The sequence below is a fragment of the Gorilla gorilla genome, chromosome 13 (genome assembly GCF_029281585.2).
Source record: "Gorilla gorilla gorilla isolate KB3781 chromosome 13, NHGRI_mGorGor1-v2.1_pri, whole genome shotgun sequence".
NCBI lineage: Eukaryota > Metazoa > Chordata > Mammalia > Primates > Hominidae > Gorilla > Gorilla gorilla.
This window is the reverse complement of record NC_073237.2, coordinates 29,314,115-29,334,220: the sequence shown is the minus strand read 5'-3', so window position 1 is coordinate 29,334,220 and position 20,106 is coordinate 29,314,115. Positions and strand designations below refer to the sequence as shown.

At 40.6% G+C, this 20,106-nt stretch overlaps 2 pseudogenes; both read left to right on the top strand.

The window, feature by feature from the left end:
- Nucleotides 1–2,121: 2,121 nt before the first annotated feature.
- On the top strand, nucleotides 2,122–2,691 carry LOC101148823 (T cell receptor beta variable 24-1-like; annotated as a pseudogene).
- Nucleotides 2,692–15,231: 12,540 nt separating this feature from the next.
- Nucleotides 15,232–17,879, top strand: LOC101149181 (T cell receptor beta variable 25-1-like; annotated as a pseudogene).
- The last annotated feature ends 2,227 nt before the right edge of the window (nucleotides 17,880–20,106 follow it).

The window sequence follows — 20,106 nt, the reverse complement described above, 5'->3', positions numbered from 1 at the left end:
CACTTTGGGAGGCCGAGGCAGGCGAATCACGAGGTCAGGAAATCGAGACCATCCTGGCTAACACGGTGAAACCCCGCCTCTACTAAAAATACAAAAAAATTAGCCGGGCGTGGTGGCGGGCGCCTGTAGTCCCAGCTACTCGGCAGGCTGAGGCAGGAGAATGGCGTGAACCCGGGAGGCGGAGCTTGCAGTGAGCCGAGATTGCGCCACTGCACTCCAGCCTGGGTGACAGAGCGAGACTCCATCTCAAAAAGAAAAATTAAAAAAATTAAAAATAAAAAAAATTTATTTGGGTACTCCTAAATAAAGCAACAACTATTCAAAATTACACAGAAGAGGCAGAAGTGGTGAAGGAGGTGGCAGATGAACAAGAGAGGCCATGAGGAGTTGGTAATTGCCAAAGATGACTCATGTGAGGACACAAAGGCTCATTATTTTATTAAGCCTACTTTGTATATGTTTGAAATTTTTAGAATTAAAAGTAAAAATATCTAAAAATAAGACTTTACCAATTTGACATGCAGCAGGAATGATTAGGGTAGGATGCCATGGTGTACCCATGCATGAGGGAGAGCCAGTGATATGGACAGGAGACAGAAGTACTGGGTAGAAAGGGTGGTTTCCCAGCAAAGGCCCCACCCTCAAGCCTGGAGACCTGCAGCTGTAAATGGGGACAGGCATTCCTGTTTTCATCCCCAAAAAGTTGTCTTTTGACCCACCATGCCCCCTTTCTTGTACCCATGTAAACCCCAAACCCCAGGCTTCAGAGGCAGACAAGCAGGCTAGGAGACAAGCAGAGGGAGGGCGAAACGACATGGCAGAGAAAAAGAGGAGGAACGTCTGAACCGCGAGAGGAGTTCAGCTGGGGGTGGTCAGAGAAGAGTTCAGTCCCTGGATGGCCAAACTCCAAGGGGAAGATCATCTTCTCACCCCATCCCCTCTTCCAGCTCCCCATCCAACCCACTGAGAGCCACTGCCACCACTCAATAAAACCCCACATTCATCCTTCAAGCCCGTGTGTGACTCAATTCTTCCAGGACGCTGGGCAAGAGCTCAGGATACAGAAAGCTGTCACACTGGCCCTCCGCCTTTGCAGAAAGGCAGAGGGTCCACTGAGCTAGTTAACACTCAAGCCGTGCGCGGATGGCAGAACTATCTGCACACTTGGGCTCCTGCATCTGTCCGTCTGCGTGCTCCCTTTCCCCTCAGGGGTTTGAGCCCCTGCAGCAACCGAAGAGGTGAGCAACACTCCTGTTGCACGTCCTTCCAGGGGGGTCAGGGAACTCTCCTTTTTCACCAGGACAAGCACAGATCTGAAGCAGCAAAGAGCCAGTTGTTTATTACATTGGACAATGTCTCACACTATCACTATAACTGTTCTGTACTTGCAATCTGCTGCATTAAATATTAAACTCTTTCCTCCTAAAGTCAGGAATAATTTATTTAGAATAAAATGAATTATTTAATGAACCACTGTATTTTCAGCTAATTCAAAATAGGAATGAAGGTGTTAAGTGCTTCTTTAAAGCACATACCCACATTAAACTAACATCTTTCTACAATAAACCAATATTTTTAATAAAGCTCTGTGCCCAGAAAACACTGACCAGAAAAGCAGGAGCCACTAAAAAATAGGAGCAATTTGAAACAAAGTTAGGAATCCTGTCATTCTTAAAACAAAAAAGTCTCAAACTTTACAGAGAACGTATTCAAATTGCATAGTTTACCAAGAACTGAGTTAGAATAAATGATTAAGCGCAGAAAAAAAAGGAGAACAGTTATATTGTCCTATCATTCAAGTGAGACTAGACTCCCTTTATTCAAAATTCAACTTGGTTTTGAATTTTCTCCAGCCTGCTTTATCAGGAGGATGATGTCTCCTTGAACAACTGAAATAGATATGCCTTGAGAAAGGGGAGAGATACAACTCTCTGGTGGTTGTCAGTAAAGCACCAGAGAGAGAAGAGAAGCAAGTAGAAGAATTTCAGCATCTGCTAAGAACACATAATACATAAGCCAACATGGCATCTTTAAGACCCAGTACCTTGGAAGGCACAATGACATCACTTCCTGAATCCTCCTAGTTTCTATTTCCATGCCCTGCTTCCCTCAACATCCAGAGCTGGAAACACCTCCATCATTCCTCTTCATGCCATGGCCTCCATGCTCCTCTTCTGTGTGGCCTTTTGTCTCCTGGGAACAGGTGAGTTTGGAAAACAGATGGGGAAATCACTGCCTTAAATTTTCCAGGTTCTGGATTAAGCCTATCCATAGAGATTGCAGCTTGAAGACATTTACCAGTCTCTGTCTTCAGTTTCTGTCTTATTTCCCCACAGGGTCCATGGATGCTGATGTTATCCAGACCCCAAAGAATAGGATTGCAAAGACAGGAAAGAGGATTATGCTGGAATGTTCTCAGACTAAGGGTCATGATGGAATGTACTGGCATCGACAAGACCCAGGACTGGGGCTACGGTTGATCTATTGCTCCTTTGATGTCAAAATATATAAACAAAAGAGAGATCTCTGATGGATACAGTGTCTCTCGACAGGAACAGGCTAAATTCTCCCTGTCCCTAGAGCCTGCCACCCCCAACCAGACAGCTTCTAGGTTACTTCAGTGCCACCAGTGATTTCCACAGTGCTTCTTGGCCACCTGTTCTCTACACAGAAAGACAGACACATGGGTGAGTTGTTTGCGCTGAAGGGTACCTGGATGTGGTTTGTGGGATGTGGGGTGTTTAGAGCTTTCAGTGGTTTTAGGTAGTGTGAGCTAAGGACCACTTTGGATCAATGTCCCCAAGCCATGTGATGAATCTGAAACCACAGAATCAATCTCCCCTATTTTACTTTTCCTAGGGAGCTAGCCCAATGGTGACCTTTCAGGAGAATGAACTTGAGCATTTGACAGAAGCTCATGATTTTCAACAAGAGCATTTCTTATAAGCTCAATACAACGTAGTTTTTATACTCTCTTTGCCATTATCTCCACCCGCTTTGCAATATTGCAATATCCCACACTTTGTTCTGTTCCCACAGACAACTCTTTTATCCTGTCTAACCTTTCTCTGCCCCAGTTCTTCCAAGCTCAGCTCCACCATTTAGCTCTATATTTGATTGCCTTTCTACTAAAAACAAAATAACTAACTTGTTTTCTAAAACTTCACTGTAAGTAAATTTAATTATCATTAAATCTGACTCAGAAGCTGAAGTTCAAGTATCAGAGACTGTGATTTACAAAAGTAATTTTTCATCTGCTACCCCACACTTTCATCTCTGCTGAGATTCATTTTAACCTGCAGATGCAGACAGACTTGCAATATTATCTGGATGTACTGAATTTCAAAAAATAAAATTCCCTGTCCCCAGTATGAGGTCAAAGCTAGGAGCTTGGAGGTGCCTGTTTTCTTTCCAGGCACTGGAATAATTCCCTGGTTCCCCTGCCGTGGGAGTTCTTTTAGGAGCCAGGGAGGCCCAGGCACATTGATCAAGGACTGCCAGCGCTTGATGTAAAAGTCTTCCTGAGAGTCAAGTTGATGTCATCCTCATGGGTTTTGTCTTCTTGTCCCATAAGCCTCAATTATTTCAGCAAAAGAATCCATGGGACTTGGTGACTGTTCAGAAACAAAGAATCCAACTTGTTCCCTTTTCTACCTGTTCTCATGTGAAAAGAATGTTATGCTTAGGGATTCTTTCTCATCTGCTTTCTATTTAAAAAGCAGGTTTCTCCAGAGTTTTGTTTCCTGCTTTCTATGCACACCTCGTCAAGTCTTATCAGCAATAATTCTTTCCTCATAAGCTATTAACTGTCCCAATTAATTGTCTCCTGGACATTTCTGATAGATTACCCCAGGATTTTTCCTTCTGCCCTCCTTTTTCCTCAGTATACATATTTTTCCTCAACCTTCCCATTCATTGTCATGACAACTTCTTTCATAGGTTCCTGCCTGGCAAATTCAACTATCTACTGGACACTTCCAGCTGGATGCTCCACAGGCAATTCAAACTCAGTTTACCCCTGAAATGAACTGTCTCTCCATCCCTGCACTTGCCCATTTTGGCCACACACTGTATTTCTATCTCAGTGATTGGAACAGCCATTCTAGGTTCCTCATTTTTGCTATGCCTCATATTAAATCAGTTTCTAAATCTATTACTTCTATATCCCACATTGCCATGGTTTGTGTTCTCCAAAAGCAGATTTTGAGAGGGAAATTAGTGTGCGGGAAGGTTTGTGGAAACTGCCCTTGCAGTCCACGTGGGCAGAGAGAAATGGGGCAGAGGGAGAAGTTGGGCTGTGCTGTATCCTCAACAAAGTCCTTCACTGACCCCACAGGGAGATCTGAGTCTGGATGGTCCTTTAGCGCCATCCCAAGGTGAGATGGCAGGTCTTATTCCCACTTTCCTTGTAACCATGTCATTATATGTGAGTTGCTCTGAGAAGCACTCATGAATTTAATGGGGAGGAAGTGTCTCTTTAGAACAAGGCCATTCACAGAGAGATGTCAGCATCATAGTTTCTAATGCACACATATTTGTCTGATTCAGCTACCCCTCTCCCTCCTCATTGCTTCTACCTCAGTGCAGACCCTCATCATCCATTGCCTAGAAATAAATGCAATGCCCTCTCCGTGGCTTACTAGCTTCTTACCCCTTTCCCTTACCCTATTTCTCACATTGCCACCAGCATGACCATGTACGATGTTCCTTACACAATACACAAAGCCCTTCAGAAATAGTTCTCAAACTAAACATCTGGCCAAATTGGCCGAATTCACTCCAGCACTTTAGACTCTAGTTCAATTGAACTTTTTATATTTCCCTGAATATACCACGCTGAATTGCACAGGTGTACCTTTGCCAAAGCTCTTTCCTTCATCTGAAATGAGCTTCTTTATTCCTTTTTTGTCAAAACTAATTTTTTAATTTCAACTTTTATTACAGATTAAAGGGCACATGTTGTGCAGGTTTGTTACATGGGTAAATTGCATGAAGCTGAGACTTCAGGTCCCAACGATCCGATCACCCAGGCCATAAGCATAGAATCCAACAGGTGGTTGTTCAGCCCATGCCCTGCTCCCTCCTTCCCCTGTCTAGTGAGCCCCAGTGTCTATGGTTTCTATCTTTACAATCATGTGTATTCCATGTTTAGCTCCCACTTAAAAGTAAGAACATATAGTGTTTGATTTTCTGTTCTTGCATTAATTGCTTAAGATAATGTCCTCCAGCTCCATCCATGTTGCGTCAAGGGAATGATTTTGGTTTTTTTTTTTTTTATGGCTGCATGGTATTCCATGGTGTATATGTACCACATTTTCTTTATCCAATTCACTGTTGATGGGTCCTTAGGTTGATTCAATGTCCTTGCTATTGTGAATAGTGCTGCAATGAACATAATGGGTACATGTGTCTTTATGATAGAATAAATTATTTCCCTTTGGGTATATACCCAGTAGTGGGATTGCTGAGTCAAATGGTAGCTCCATTTTAAGTTCTTTGAGAAATCTCCAAACTGCTTTACACAGTGGCTGAACTGGTTTGCATTCCCACCAACAGTGTATAAGTGTTCCCTTTCCTCTGCAGCCTCACCAACATCTATTGTTTGAAATAAATCTTGAGTGCCTGGCTAATCCTCACACATCCTTTAATTCTCAGGTCAAAGATTATCTATAACAGTTTTTACAACTTCTGTAGACAAAGACTCAGCTTTTCTCTTGTGTGTGATAGTTTATGCATTTCAAAGTTATCATAGTTGTTATGTTCCTTCATATTTCTTTTCTTTAGCTTTTATTTTAGGTTCATGGGGACATGTACAGGTTTGTTAAACAGTTATGTGCAAACTATGATGATGATCGCATTATTTTATGGCTGCATAGTATTCCATGATGTATATGTACTATATTTTCTTCATCCAGCTTACTGTTGGTGGCCTTTTAGGTTGATTCCATGTCTTTGCTATTGTGAGTAGTGCTGCAATGAACATCTGTGTGCATGTGTCTTTATGACAGAATGATTTCTATTCTTTTGGGTATATACACAATAATGGGATTGCTGGGTCAAATGGAAGTTCTGTTTTAAGTTCTTTGAGGAATCACCATACTGCTTTCCATGATGGCTGAACTAATTTACACTCTCACCAGCAGCATAGAAGCAATCCCTTTTCTCAGCAGCCTCGTAAGGATCTGTTATTTTTTGACTTTTGATAATAACCATTCTGACTGGTGTGAGATGGTATCTCATCGTAGTTTTGATTTGCATTTCTCTAATGATTAGTGATGTTGAGCATTTTTTCATATGCATGTTGATCACATGTACACCTTTTGCTGAAAAGTGTCTGTTAATGCCCTTTGCCCACTTTTTCATGGAGTTATCTATTTTCTGCTTGTAAGTTTAAGTTCCTTATAGATTCTGGATATTAGACCTTTGATGCATACACAGTCTGCAAATATTTTCTCCCATTCTGTAGATCATCCATTTACTCTGTTGATAGTTTCGTTTGCTGTGCAGAAGCTCTTTAATTCGGTCTCATTTGTCAATTTTTGATTTTGTTGAAATTGCTTTTGGTATCTTCATCATGAAATCTTTGTGAAGTCATATGACTAGAATGGTATAATATTTCCTAGGTTATCTTCCAGGGGCTTTATAGCTTTAGGTTTATATTTAAGTCTTTAATCCATCTTGAGTTGATTTTTGTATATGATATAAGGAAGGGATCCAGTTCAATCTTTTGCATATGGCAAGCCAGTTATCCCCAGCACCATGTGTTGAAAAAAGAGTTCTTTCCCCGTTGCTTGTTCTTGTCAGCTTTGTCAAAGACCAGATGGCTGTAGGTATGTGGCATTATTTCCTGGCTCTGTATTCTGTTCCATTTGTCTATATCTGTTTTTGTATAGTACCATGCTGTTTTAGTTACTGTACCCTTGCAGTATAGGTTAAAGTTGGGTAACATGATGCCTCTAGCTTAGTTCCTTTTGCTTAGAATTGCCTTGACTATTCGGGCTCTTTTTTGGTTCCATATGAATTTTAAAATATTGTTTTTTCTAATTCTGTGAAAAACATCGTTAGGAGTTTGATAGGAATATTAGGTTAATGCGAATGTATTTGCAGTTTTTGCATTGTTGAAATTTGCCATTTAGTATTGAAATACATTCTTAAGTAAATGTGGTTATGTTATACATCATTTTAATGCACATTTTCACTTTATGTTTTTTGCTAATTACTTATTACTTGCTACTTATTTGGTATTTATTTTAGACTATCCACATGGTGTTAGACAAAAAGCAGATTCGAGCGATTTTCTTATTTGAGTTCAAAATGGGTTGTAAAGTGGAAGAGACAACTCGCAACATCAGCAACGCATTTGGCCCAGGAACTGCTAATGAACATACAGTGCAGTGTTGGTTCCAGAAGTTTTGCAAAGGAGACAAGAGCCCTGAAGATGAGGAGCATAGTGGTGGGCCATCAGAAGTTGACAATCACCAGTTGAGAGCAATCATCGAAACTGATCCTCTTACAACTAGGCGAGAAGTTGTCAAAGAACTCAAGGTTAACCATTCTACAGTTGTTCAGCATTTGAAACAAATTGGTAAGGTGAAAAAGCTTGATAAGTGGGTGCCTCATGAAGTGAGCAAAACTTTTTTTAAACTTTCATTTTAAAGTGTCATCTCTTATTCTATGCAATGAACCGTTTCTTGATCAGATTGTGACATGCAATGAAAAGTGGATTTTATATGACAACTGCCAACAACCATCTCAATGGTTGGACCGAGAAGCTCCAAAGCACTTCCCAAAGCCAAACTTGCACCAAAAAAAGGTCATGGTCACTCTTTGATGGTCTGCTGCCAGTCTGATCCACCACAGCTTTCTGAATCCCGGCAAAACCATTACACCTGAGAAGTATCCTCAGCAAATTGATGAGATGCACCAAATATTGCAATGTCTGCACCTGGCATTGGTCAACAGAAAGGGCTCAATTCTTGTCCATAACAACACCTCACTGCAGGTTGCACAACCAATGCTTCAAAAGTTGAATAAATTGGGTACAAACTTTTGCTTCATCTACCATATTCACCTGACCTCTCACCAACCAACTACCACTTCTTCAAGCATCTTGTCAACTTTTTGCAGGGAAAATGCTTCCACAGCCAACAAGATGCAGAAAGTGCTTTCCAAGAGTTTGTTGAATTCTAAAGCATAGATTTTTATGCTACAGGAATAAACAAACTTATTTCTCATTGGCAAAAAATATGTTGATTGTAATGGTTCCTATTTTGATTAATAAAGATGTGCTTGAGCCTAGTTATAATGATTTAAAATTCACCAAAACCACAATTACTTTTGCACCAACCTAATACCATCGAATCTATATTGCTTTGGGCAGTATGGCCATTTTAATGATATTGCTTCTTCCTATCCATGTGCATAGAATGTTTTTCCATTTGTTTGTGTCACCTCTGATTTCTTTGAGCAGTGTTTTGTAATTCTTGTTGTAGAGATCTTTCACTTCTCTGGTTAGCTGTATTCCTAGATATTTGTTGTGTGTGGCAATTATGAATGGAATTATGTTCCTGACTTGGCTCTTAGCTTGTATGTTTTTAGTGTATTGGAATGCCAATTTCTTAATGTTGATTTTGTATTTTAAAACTGCTGAAGTTGTTTATCAGATCAAGCAGCTTTAGGGCAGAGACTATGGGGTTTTCTAGATATAGGACCATGTCATCTGCAAATAGGGATAGTTTGACTTCCTCTCTTCCTATATGGATGTCTATTTCTTCCTTCTGCCTGATTGCCCTGACCAGGACTCCCAGTACTATGTTGAATAGGAATGGTGAAAGAGGGTATCTTTGTCTTGTGCTGGTTTTCTTTTTATACTGGCTCTTCACAAGGCTATATATTCTTTAGTTAAGAGTAGACATCTTGATGGACCAGTGACTATCACCCTATTAACCAGTCACAGGAGCACTGCCATGCATTTGGTATTTTAATTTTCGGGTATGCTATCACATCACAGAAGGCCTGGTCCCCTCCCCATCACCTGCAGCCAGACCTGTCTTTGATTCCTACCAATCACCTATATTAGTTGTGCCTAAATTCAATATTCCAACTGGGCATAACCACCCTAAGGTGCTAATTAATTCATACTTGAAGGACATAACAGTAATTAATAGACAAACACACACAACCACTCCCCTTATTGGACTTTTAAAATAAAAATCTGCAATGCCCCCTCCCCCATCTCTGACTTCATCAACCCAGGAAAAAAGACACCTTGCCAAACTCCAAAAACAAGTAAGCCTTAATTTAACTCTGCCAGAGCCCAAAATATTTGTATTTTAGCTTTGGGTATCCCCGACAGCTACCCCTCAACTAATGCAAATTTTTTAAAGAAACTAAGCCCCCACCAATCTAATTCTACTTTTACAACAATTATATCTAATATGCACGCCCATCCGTTACTAAGCCCATACCCTAAATTTACACACCCCAAAAAACCTGTTACTTTGTACTACACCAACCACTCGCCAGTACTAACATCTACTCCAACTCCTGCTAACTCAACTTTAAATCCCTGAACCCTACAACTGTGAATATTGCCTGTATCTTCTTCTATACTCCAATTTTGCACTTAACATATATACAGTTAATGTAGCTTAATTATTTAAAGCAAGACACTGAAAATGTCTAGATGGGCTTATACAGCCCCGTAAATAGACAGGTTTGGTCCTGGCCTTTCTATTAACTCTTAGTAAGATTACACATGCAAGCATCCCTATCCCAGCGAAAGTACCCTCTAAATCACCTTGATCAAAAGAAGTAAGTATCAAGCATGCACAAATGCAGCTCAAAACACTTTGCCCAGCCACACCCCCACGGGAAACAGCAGTGATAGATCTTTAGCAATAAACAAAAGTTTAACTAAGCTATACTAATATCCAGGGTTGGTTAATTTCATGCCAGCCACCGCGGCCATACAATTAACCTGAGCTAATAGAACTCGGCATAAAGAGTGCTTTAGATCTATCCTTAACAACGCTAAGCTTCATCTAGGTTGTAAAAAACCCTAGCTGAAATAAAATAAACTACGAAGGAGGCTTTAATACTTCTGAAGACACAATAGCTGAGACCCAAACTGGGATTATATACCCCTCAATACGCTTAGCCCTAAACTCCAATAGTTAAATCAACAGAACTATTCACCAGAACACTACAAGCAATAGCTTAAAACTCAAAGGACTTGGCGGTGCTTTATATCCCTCTAGAGGAGCCTGTTCTATAATGGATAAAACCCAATTTACCTCACCACTTCTTGCTCAGCCTATATACCACCATCTTCAGCAAACCCTAGTAAAGGCTGCAAAGTAAGCACAAGTATCTACATAAAAATGTTAGGTCAAGGTGTAGCCCATGGTGGTAAGAAATGGGCTAAATTTTCTACACCCAGAAAATCTCACGACAACCCTTATGAAATCTAAGGGCTCAGGGAGGATTTAGCAGTACATTAAGAGCAGAGTGCTTAATTGAATGAGACCATAAAGCACACACACACTGCCTGTCACCCTCCTCAAATATTACTTTAGAGATTAGTTTAACTAAAACCCCTACTTATTTATATAGAGGAGACAAGTCGTAACATGGTAAGTGTACTGGAAAGTGCACTTGGATGAACCAAGGTGTAGCTTAACACAAAGCATCTGGCTTACACCCGGAAGATTTCACCACAATTTGACCACCTTGAGCCAACTCCAGCCCTAAACTTGACTAATAGTACTACTGAATAACCTTAATCAAACCATTTACCCAAACAAAAGTATAGGCGATAGAAATTTTACCCTGGCGCAATAGACATAGTACCATAAGGTAAAGATGAAAAAGTTAACCAAGCATAAATAGCAAAGATAGACCCTTATACCTTCTGCATAATGAATTAACTAGAAATATCTTTACATAGAGAACCAAAGCCAAGGCCCCTAAAACCAGACGAGCTACCCAAGAACAGCGAAAAGAGCACACCCATCTATGTAGTAAAATAGTGGGGAGATTCATGAGCAGCAGTGATAAGCCTCCCGAGCCTGGTGATAGCGGTTGTCCAAGATAGAATCTTAGTTCAACTTTAAATTTACCTACAGAGCCACTTAATCCCCCTGTAAATTTAACTGTTAGTCTAAAGAGGGACAGCTCTTTGGACATTAGGAAACAACCTTCATGTAGAGAGTAAAAAACGTTATCCCCATAGTCGGCCCAAAAGCAGCCATCAATTAACAAAGCGTTCAAGATCAACATCCAACCACTCTAAATTCTAATCACACCACTGAACTCCTAACACCACATTGGACTAATCTGTTACTTTATAGAAGCAATAATATTAATATAAGTAACATGAAAATATTCTCCACTGCACAAGCCTACATCAGACCAGAATAACCCACTGACAATTAACAGCCTAATATTAATAATCAACCCAACAAGTTTATTACTACCTATACTGTTAATCCAACACAGGCATGCTCTAAGGAAAGGTTAAAAAAGAAAGGGAACTTGGCAAATTTTACCCTGCCTGTTTACCAAAAACATCACCTCTAGCATTATTAGTATTAGAGGCACCGCCTGCCCAGTGACATATGTTCAACGGCCACAGTACCCTGACCGTGCAAAGGTAGCATAATCACTTGTTCCTTAAATAGGGACTTGTATGAATGGCTCCACGAGGGTTCAGCTGTCTCTTACTTCCAACCAGTGAAACTGACCTGCCCATGAACAGGCAAACATGAATAAATAAGATGAGAAGACCCTATGCAGCTTTAATTTATTAATGCAAACAAAGCTCAAATAAGCCCACAGGCCTTAAACTACTGTCCCTGCATTAAAAATTTTGGTTGGGGTGACCTCGGAGCATAATTTAACCTCCGAGCAACCTATGCTAAGACTAAACAAGTTTACGCGAATTACTATACATATATTGACCCAATAATTTGATCAACGGAACAAGTTACCCTAGGGATAATGGCGCAATCCTATTCTAGAGTCCATATCGACAACAGGGTTTACGACCTCGATGTTGGATCAGGACATCCTAATGGTGTAGCTGCTGTCAAGGGTTCGTTTGTCCAATGATTAAAGTCCTACGTGATCTGAGCTCAGACCGGAGCAATCCAGGTCTGGTACATGTGTATTTAAGTCCTCCACATCTCCCATCTACAAGTCTCTTTAGAACAAAGAAAATATGTTTGGTTAAGAGAAGGCTGGAAAAAGAGGGGGTTTTACTGGACAAAAAATGTATAGAGACTTATGTAGCAATTATTATCTGATATTAATATCTGATGGTACTACATGATTGAGAAATAGAGTGAAGTGACATAATCCCAAACATACATGGGAGAATGTTGGGGGAAATCGAAGCTGTTTTCCTAATGGAATCTGAGTTTTGAAAAAGAAGACATGCAAAGGAGGATGTATATATATGAAAATATATGAAATATTTGTTCTGTTTTAATTGTTAACACAAATTTATATACTCATATATTGAAGTGAGTCTATAATATATTCTAATTAGAATATTTAATAAGTTTATGGCTGGAGTCCTAGTTTTAGTATTAGAGGCAAAGAAGCAGAGTTAGAAGGAAGGAGGGGAATGAATTATGCATGCTGTATTTGAGGGTCTTTGGAACTTCCAAATGCTGGTAGAGTACACAGTTGGCACTCTGTATCAATGGGGTCCTCATTTTCAGATTTAGTCAACCTCAGATGAAAAATATATTTTAAAAATTACAAAATAACAACACAACAATAAAAATACAAAACTTAAAACAGTGAGGTATACCAACTATTTACATGGCATTTACATTGTATTAGCTATTAAAAGTAATCTAGAGTTGATTTAAAGTATATGGGAGGATGTGCCTAGGTTATATGCAAATACTATGCCATTTTATATAAGAGATTTAAGCATCAGTGGATTTAAACTAATCCCCCATGAATACCGAGGGACCACTGGGTTGAGAACATGGTGCTGAAGCTCATAAAAAGCCCTTGCTGTGGGATTCAGACATAAGACACTGCATAAAAGCTCAACACACATGCCCTATAGTCAGTGTCTGTGATTCTCTGGAATCAAACTCTATTCTGTGAAAACAGGAACTGTGATGACACAGGCTATTCTTGGCATGGGAAATGAAACCTCAGAGGTAATCCTACTTCCATGTGGTCCAAGAGCCCTGAGCTAGGAGATGTTTATCACTATTTGGGAAACCAGAACCCTCAGTCTTTCTCCCTTGTGCCTCATCTGAAGACAGGTGAGTCCTTTGCCATAATATGAAGTCTTAATTCAGCATTGCCACATTATGGTTCCAGATCTTTCCCTCCTGGCTGAATATTAAGCATTTTATCTCTTGTCTTTCTTGGTATCTCTTCCCTATGCAAACTTCATGAACACTGGAAGGACCACCATGTCCTGAGAATCAAGAAGGCTCCATTGAGAAAGGGTGTTTTACTAGAACAAAAATGTATAGAGATATATACAAGAATTATATATAATAATGTCTGTCTCTGTAATTATTCACACTTAGCAATTCCCAGCACCTTCTCCAGAGACTTCCCTATCTAAACCAGAAAGGTAGTCTTTGGCGAAAGTGTTTTCATCAATAAAAGGCAAGCTATGCATGAGCTATTCCTGCACTGGGCAGCAAGGAGTAGACAGTTACCTCTGCCTTTGAGTACACCTTCATCTGACTAGGACCTGAGACTCTCTCATATCTACTTCCAAGCCCAGGTTGAGAACTTCTCTTCTTTCCTTTCTTAGTTGCTTCTACTATGAGGTATAGATTTTACACCCAGTCACTGCCGAAGACTTTCATCAACTCATCACTCATCCTTAAGTCATCTTACATTGAGAACAACTGGGAGCCTTCCGCTTTCCTGTTTCTTTAAAATTTGTCAGAATCTCCCCAAACCTCTAATACCTTTTTTTTCAGCAAGGGGCAGTAAAATTCAATATACTTTTGCTGTTCTCAGCACTTACTACTAAGACCAGATTTCATAGTAAGGTCTAAGGCCAAATCTCATTAATTATTTTAATGGTTACTTTTGTCTTAAAGGAGCCACTGATAGGATAAGAGTATTTCAGGGTTTGGTAAATCAAAACTGTTATATGCCTTCGTGACACATGACAGAGGAAGAGTGAGCAGGGGCCCACATGTGTTATATGTAAGTACATACAGACTTGAAGACATGGTGTTCAAATAGTAGAGATATAATCATAAAAACCCAAACCCCATGTCAGCATCGTGTGAACAAAAATTTTAGTAAATACCAACTGTAAATCTCAGTGAACTAGGGCAAAGGAAGTGGACAAAGCTGGGAGAAATTCTGGGATTAATCTTTGTATCTCACAATCAAAACCAAAGGCTTTTCTGTTAAGAAGAAATGGGGGAAAGGACGGAGGGAGAATGGCACTTGGTTTAGACATTGTTTACCGCAGCAGCACCCAAACCATTTTTAGCAGTATTACCAAAGCATGTATTGGATTGTATTTTCTGTTCTGTCATGATTGATTGTGAAATTAAAAGGCAGATGGACTAAAATCATCCTAGGCAAAGGCTAAGTTGATTAAGCTGATAAGGCCTGAACACCAAGTCAATGAAAAATGAGACTGAGAAAGTTACTATCACACAATAATAACACCATATTTTCTGAAGACTCAGTGAATCCCAGTTACTGCTCCAAGCTCTTTACATGTGTCTATATAGATTGCCCCGTTTAATGCTAACAAGTTCTCTTGCTCCTTGTCTGATCAAGCCACGCTGTTCACTGGTTCTCTCTTCTGCATGTTCTTCTCTCTTGGGTTTGCAGAGTTCATTCCTGTTCATCCTTCAGAACTCAACTCAAATGCCACTTCCTTTCCCAATCTTTTTAATTAGGTAAAATCCCGCTATTATAGGCATTCAAAGCTATGTAGTTTTTATGCTCATAGCTTATAAAACAGTTGCAATGGAATATTTTATAAGAATATTAAAGACTTGAGTTAAGATAAGCAAAGCATGAAGCCTACTTTGGATGAGGGACGTGAACAAAAATATTCGTCATTTGATGGGTTAAAAGGATATAGATGAAACTGTTTCAACAGGATGGCTGTGGGACCCAGGAAGTTTGCAGGGGCTGTGTCATCACACACACACAATGACTTTATCAAGAGCCCGTCCTGCTTCCCCACTACTGGGAGACATCCTCTGTAGCCCCAACTGTGCCATGACTATCAGGTTCCTCCGCCAAGTGGCCTTTTATTTTCTGGAGGCAGGTAAGTAATAGGAACAGTTCATTCCAAAATCTAGAAGGAACACTTCCTCTGTGCTGGGTTTGTGCATGGCTCAGCCTCAAAATTCATCATGAACTCTGTTGTCAGTTTTTGTCTCTTCCCATAGGCCTTATGGAAGCTGAAATCTACCAGACCCCAAGATACCATGTTATAGGGACAGGAAAGAAGATCACTCTGGAATGTTCTCAAACCATGGGCCATGACAAAATGTACTGGTCAAGATCCAGGAATGGAATTACACCTCATCCACCATTCCCATGGGTTAATTCCACAGAGAAGGGAGATCTTTCCTCTGAGTCAACAGTCTCCAGAATAAGGATAGAGCATTTTCCCCTGACCCTGGAGTCTGCCAGCCCCTCACATACCTCTCAGTACCTCTGTGCAAGCAGTGAATACACAGTGCTACATAGATACCGACACTCTGCACAGAAAGGGTCGCCTCTAAGGTGAGGACATCTTGCCTTCAGAAACCTTATCTTAAACTACAGAAACCCCTGCAAATCTTCCCAGACTCCTCAGCCTTGAGGGACCAGTGTGCTTTAAGTAACAGTCTGGACTAAAGACTATCTCTGGCTCAGTCTCTAACAAGCTGAGAAATGACCCAGCCCCATAGTCATCCTGGCTGACTTCTTCCTTGCATCTAGTTGTTGATGTTCAATTGAGCTTGCACAAATTTTATCCTTCAAGATAAATGTGATGATATTTGACAGTTGCCTTATGGCTAGCTGAAGAAAGTCTTTGTCAGCTAAGAAACAGGAAAAGGATCCTTTAACTTTCTGCACAGGCTTTCTTTATCTCTGGTTCATGGTTCCTTCCTCATGTTAAACTCGTTCCTTCATACACAGCCACACAAAGTCCTTGCCCTTTCCTGACCCCAGTCCTGCACCTGATGACTTCAGTTCCTCAATCTATGACTTTGAACTTGGAATAAATTTTTATTTTCACTTGAAATAAGTGATTAATGATTATTTTCACTAATCTCCCTCTAAATAAATGTAATTTGAGCTAAATCTGCATGAGGCCTAAGGAAGAGAAAAGGCTCCAACTTTGGCAAAGAATAGTCTTCAACAATGTCCCTGGATTCAGCCCTAAATCTCTTTGGAGACTACCCTTACCAATGGGAGACTATCCTACAGATAGATGATTCTTCTCTCTTGGATATGCTGAATCTCAGGGAAGTGTTCTCTATCCACATGAGATCAGACCTGGGACCTTGAATAGATTGATTTATTTTTCACAAAAGCATAGACTACTGTGGGGCCCTGGGTGCTGAGCTCAGATGTGAAACTTCTGTTTTGAGGTTACCAAAAAGTAAAGTCACAGAGCCTCTGTTCTGGTTTTGCCTCCTTAAAAAGTAGCTTTAATATGTTAGAAAAGAATCTAGAAAACATAATACATATTTTATTGTAAAAGTCATTGCTTGTTCATTCTTCTTTTCTGTTTGTATGCTACAATACTAGCCATTCCTCACTCTTCTTTGTGGGCTCTTTCTATTCTCATTTTCCTTATTTTGTCCTTATTTCTGGACTTTTTATTCTTTTCCTCTTAACCTATGCATACATCTTAGACAATATCATCTAATTTATTACTTGAAGTATATATCTCATTAGTTTCAAACTTATTCTCTAGCTGCCTACTAGATATTTCCATCTCTATATTTCATAGGCTCCTCAACTCAACTTGTCCCTAACAGAGAGTTCATCGTCCTCCCAATACCATGTCCTCTTTTGGAGACACCATCATCTATCTTGGGAGGCTCATCTCCAGTGGTCAGGTGTCCTTAGCAAACACCTAGAAGATTAAAAACCCTTGCTTACTGAACTCTTAGCCTCGTGCCTTACCCTTCTGGCCTTCTTGCAAAAGTGATATGCATCAGAGAGTTGGCCCTCTGTATTCACAAGTTCCACATCCCTGGATTCAACCAACCACAGATCAAAAATATTTTTTTCAAAAATTGTGTCTATACTGAACACATACAGACTTTTTTCCTTGTCATTATTCTAAACAATACAGTATAACAACTATTTACATAACATTGTATTGTATTTGGTACCATGAATTATTTACAGATGACTTAAAGTATTTGGGAGTATATGCAAAGATTATATGCAAATACTATAACATTTTTTATCTGGGACTTGGGCATTTGTAGATTTTGTTATCCTTGGGAGGTCTTGGAACCAATTCCCCAAGATACTGAGGGATAACTGTAGACAAATGTGATCATGCTACTGGATCCCCTCACCATTTCTCCATGCTTCTCCTTCATATTCAAGATAAAATTTAAATTTCTTCGCCTGGCTTAATGGTATTTTGTGATCTGAACTCCAGAAATTAGCTTATCTTGAACACCTTATCCCAGCTATTTTTCATCCTGGCAATCCTGAACTTCTGACCATTTTCTATAGTCCATGTTCTCTTACCCATCTGAGACCCTGTACCTGCTGTCCCTCTATCTCTGAAGTCTGCACTTCTTGTCTACAGGGCTGACTCCTACTCCAGCATCTCATTAATCACTACGCTAACACAAGAAGTCTTCATCTGCTTCAGTTTATTCCTGTCCTCCAACTAGTGGTGTGGGAGGGTCTCTTCATCACCATCCTCCTTATTTTCTAGGATATATCTCTTTTTGGTGCATGGTTTTCCTGGGGCATTTTGATTAAGAATGGTCACATGGTATAAATCAGACAGAAACAAAACAAATCAAAGTCTCTGGGTGGGGATGGATGTCACCCCTGCTGGGTATTTTTGGATGTCATGCTGGAAGCTGATCCAGTGCAATCCTCCTCGTTCTCTGATGAGAGGAAGTTCTAGCTTTGACCCTGGAACAGATCATGATGAATGCTTCCTGGAAAGATGCCACGTGAATTGTGGGGTTCAGAGTAAAGAAATAAGTGACATGTTTATGTTAATAGATATTACTTATATATGAGCAAACCTGGTCTTGCTTTATTATAAAAATAGCAGCTATTGCTCAGTTTTATAGATTTATTGAAGTATAATTTACATGCCATAAAATTCACTCTCTGTAAGGTACAGTTTAATGATTTATAGTAAATTTATTGAGTTTTACAAGCATCTCAAAATACTTTAAAACATTCACATTGCCCCCAAGAGATCCTTTCTGCCCTTTAGCAGTTATTCTCTGAGGTTCCCCACCCCAGGCAGCCCCCTATCTATTCTTTGCCTCCATAGATTTGATTTTTTTTTTCTTTTGAGATGGAGTCTTGCTCTGTTGCCCAGGCTGGAGCGCAGTGGCATGATCTCTGCTCACTGGTTCATGCCATTCTCCTGCCTCAACCTCCCAAGTAGCTGGGACTACAGGTGCCCACCACCACACCTGGCTAATTTTTTTGTATTTTTAGTAGAGACAGGGTTTCACTATGTTAGCCTGGATGGTCTCAATCTCCTGACCTCATGATCTGCCTGCTTCGGCCTCCCAAAGTGCTGGGATTACAGGCTTGAGCCACCATGCCCGGCCCATAGATTTCATTTTTCTGAAAAATTTATAAAAACAGAATATTACAATATGCAGTCTTTGTTTCTGACTTCTTTAAGTTTGCCTAACATTTGAGGTGTTCATTCATGTTGTAGCATATTTCAGTTATTTGCTACATATTCGTTGCAGAAAATTTTTTCATTCTATGGATATAGCATATTTTATGTATCCACTCATCAATTTTTGGACATTTGGATTGCTCCAGTTGTTAACCTATTATGAATAATGCCACTATAAATGTTCTTATATAAATCTTGTTGGTCCATTCCAAAATGGCTGAATAGGAACAGCTCTGGTCTGCAGTTCCCAGCGTGATCGATGCAGAAGACAGGTGATTTCTGCATTTCCAACTGAGGTACCTGGTTCATCTCAATGGGACTGATTGGACAGTGGGTGTGGCCCATGGAGGGTGAGCTGAACCAGGGCGGGGCATCACCTCACCCAGGAAGCACAAGGGGTCGGGGGAGTTCCCTTTCCTAGCCAAGGGAAGCCATGACAGACTATACCTGGAAAATCAGGACACTGTCACTCAAATACTGGGCTTTTTCAACGGTCTTAGGAAACAGCACACCAGGAGATTACATCCCACGCCTGGCTCGGTGGGTCCCATGCCCACAAAGCCTTGCTCACTGCTAGCACAGCAGTCCAAGATCGAACTGTGAGGTGGCAGCCTGGCTGGGGGAGGGGCCTCCACCATTGCTGAGGCTTGAATAGGTAAACAAAGTGGCTGGGGAAGCTCGAACTGGGTGAAGCCCACCGCAGCTCAACAAGGCCTGCCTGCCTCTGTAGATTCCACCACCGGGGGCAAGGCATAGCTGAACAAAAGGCAGCAGAAACTTCTGCAGACTTAAACATCCCTGTCTGACAGCTCCAAAGGAGCAGTAATTCTCCCAGCACGGTGTTTGAGCTCTGAGAACAGACAGACTGCCTCCTCAAGTGGGTCCTTAACTCCCGTGTAGCCTAACAGGGAGACACCTCCCAGTAGGGGCCAACTGACACCTCATTCAGCTGGGTGCCCCTCTGGGACAAAGCTTCCAGAGGAAAAATCAGGCAGCAATATTTGCTGTTCTGCAATATTTGCTGCTCTGCAGCCTCCACTGGTGATACCCAGGAAACAGGGTCTGGAGTGGACCTCCACCAAATTCCAACAGACCTGCAGCTGAGGGACCTGACAGTTAGAAGGAAAACTAACAAACAGAAAGGAATAGCATCAACATCAACAAAAAGGACAACCACACCAAAACCCCATCTGTAGGTCACCATAATCAAAGACCAAAGGTAGATAAAACCAAAAAGATGG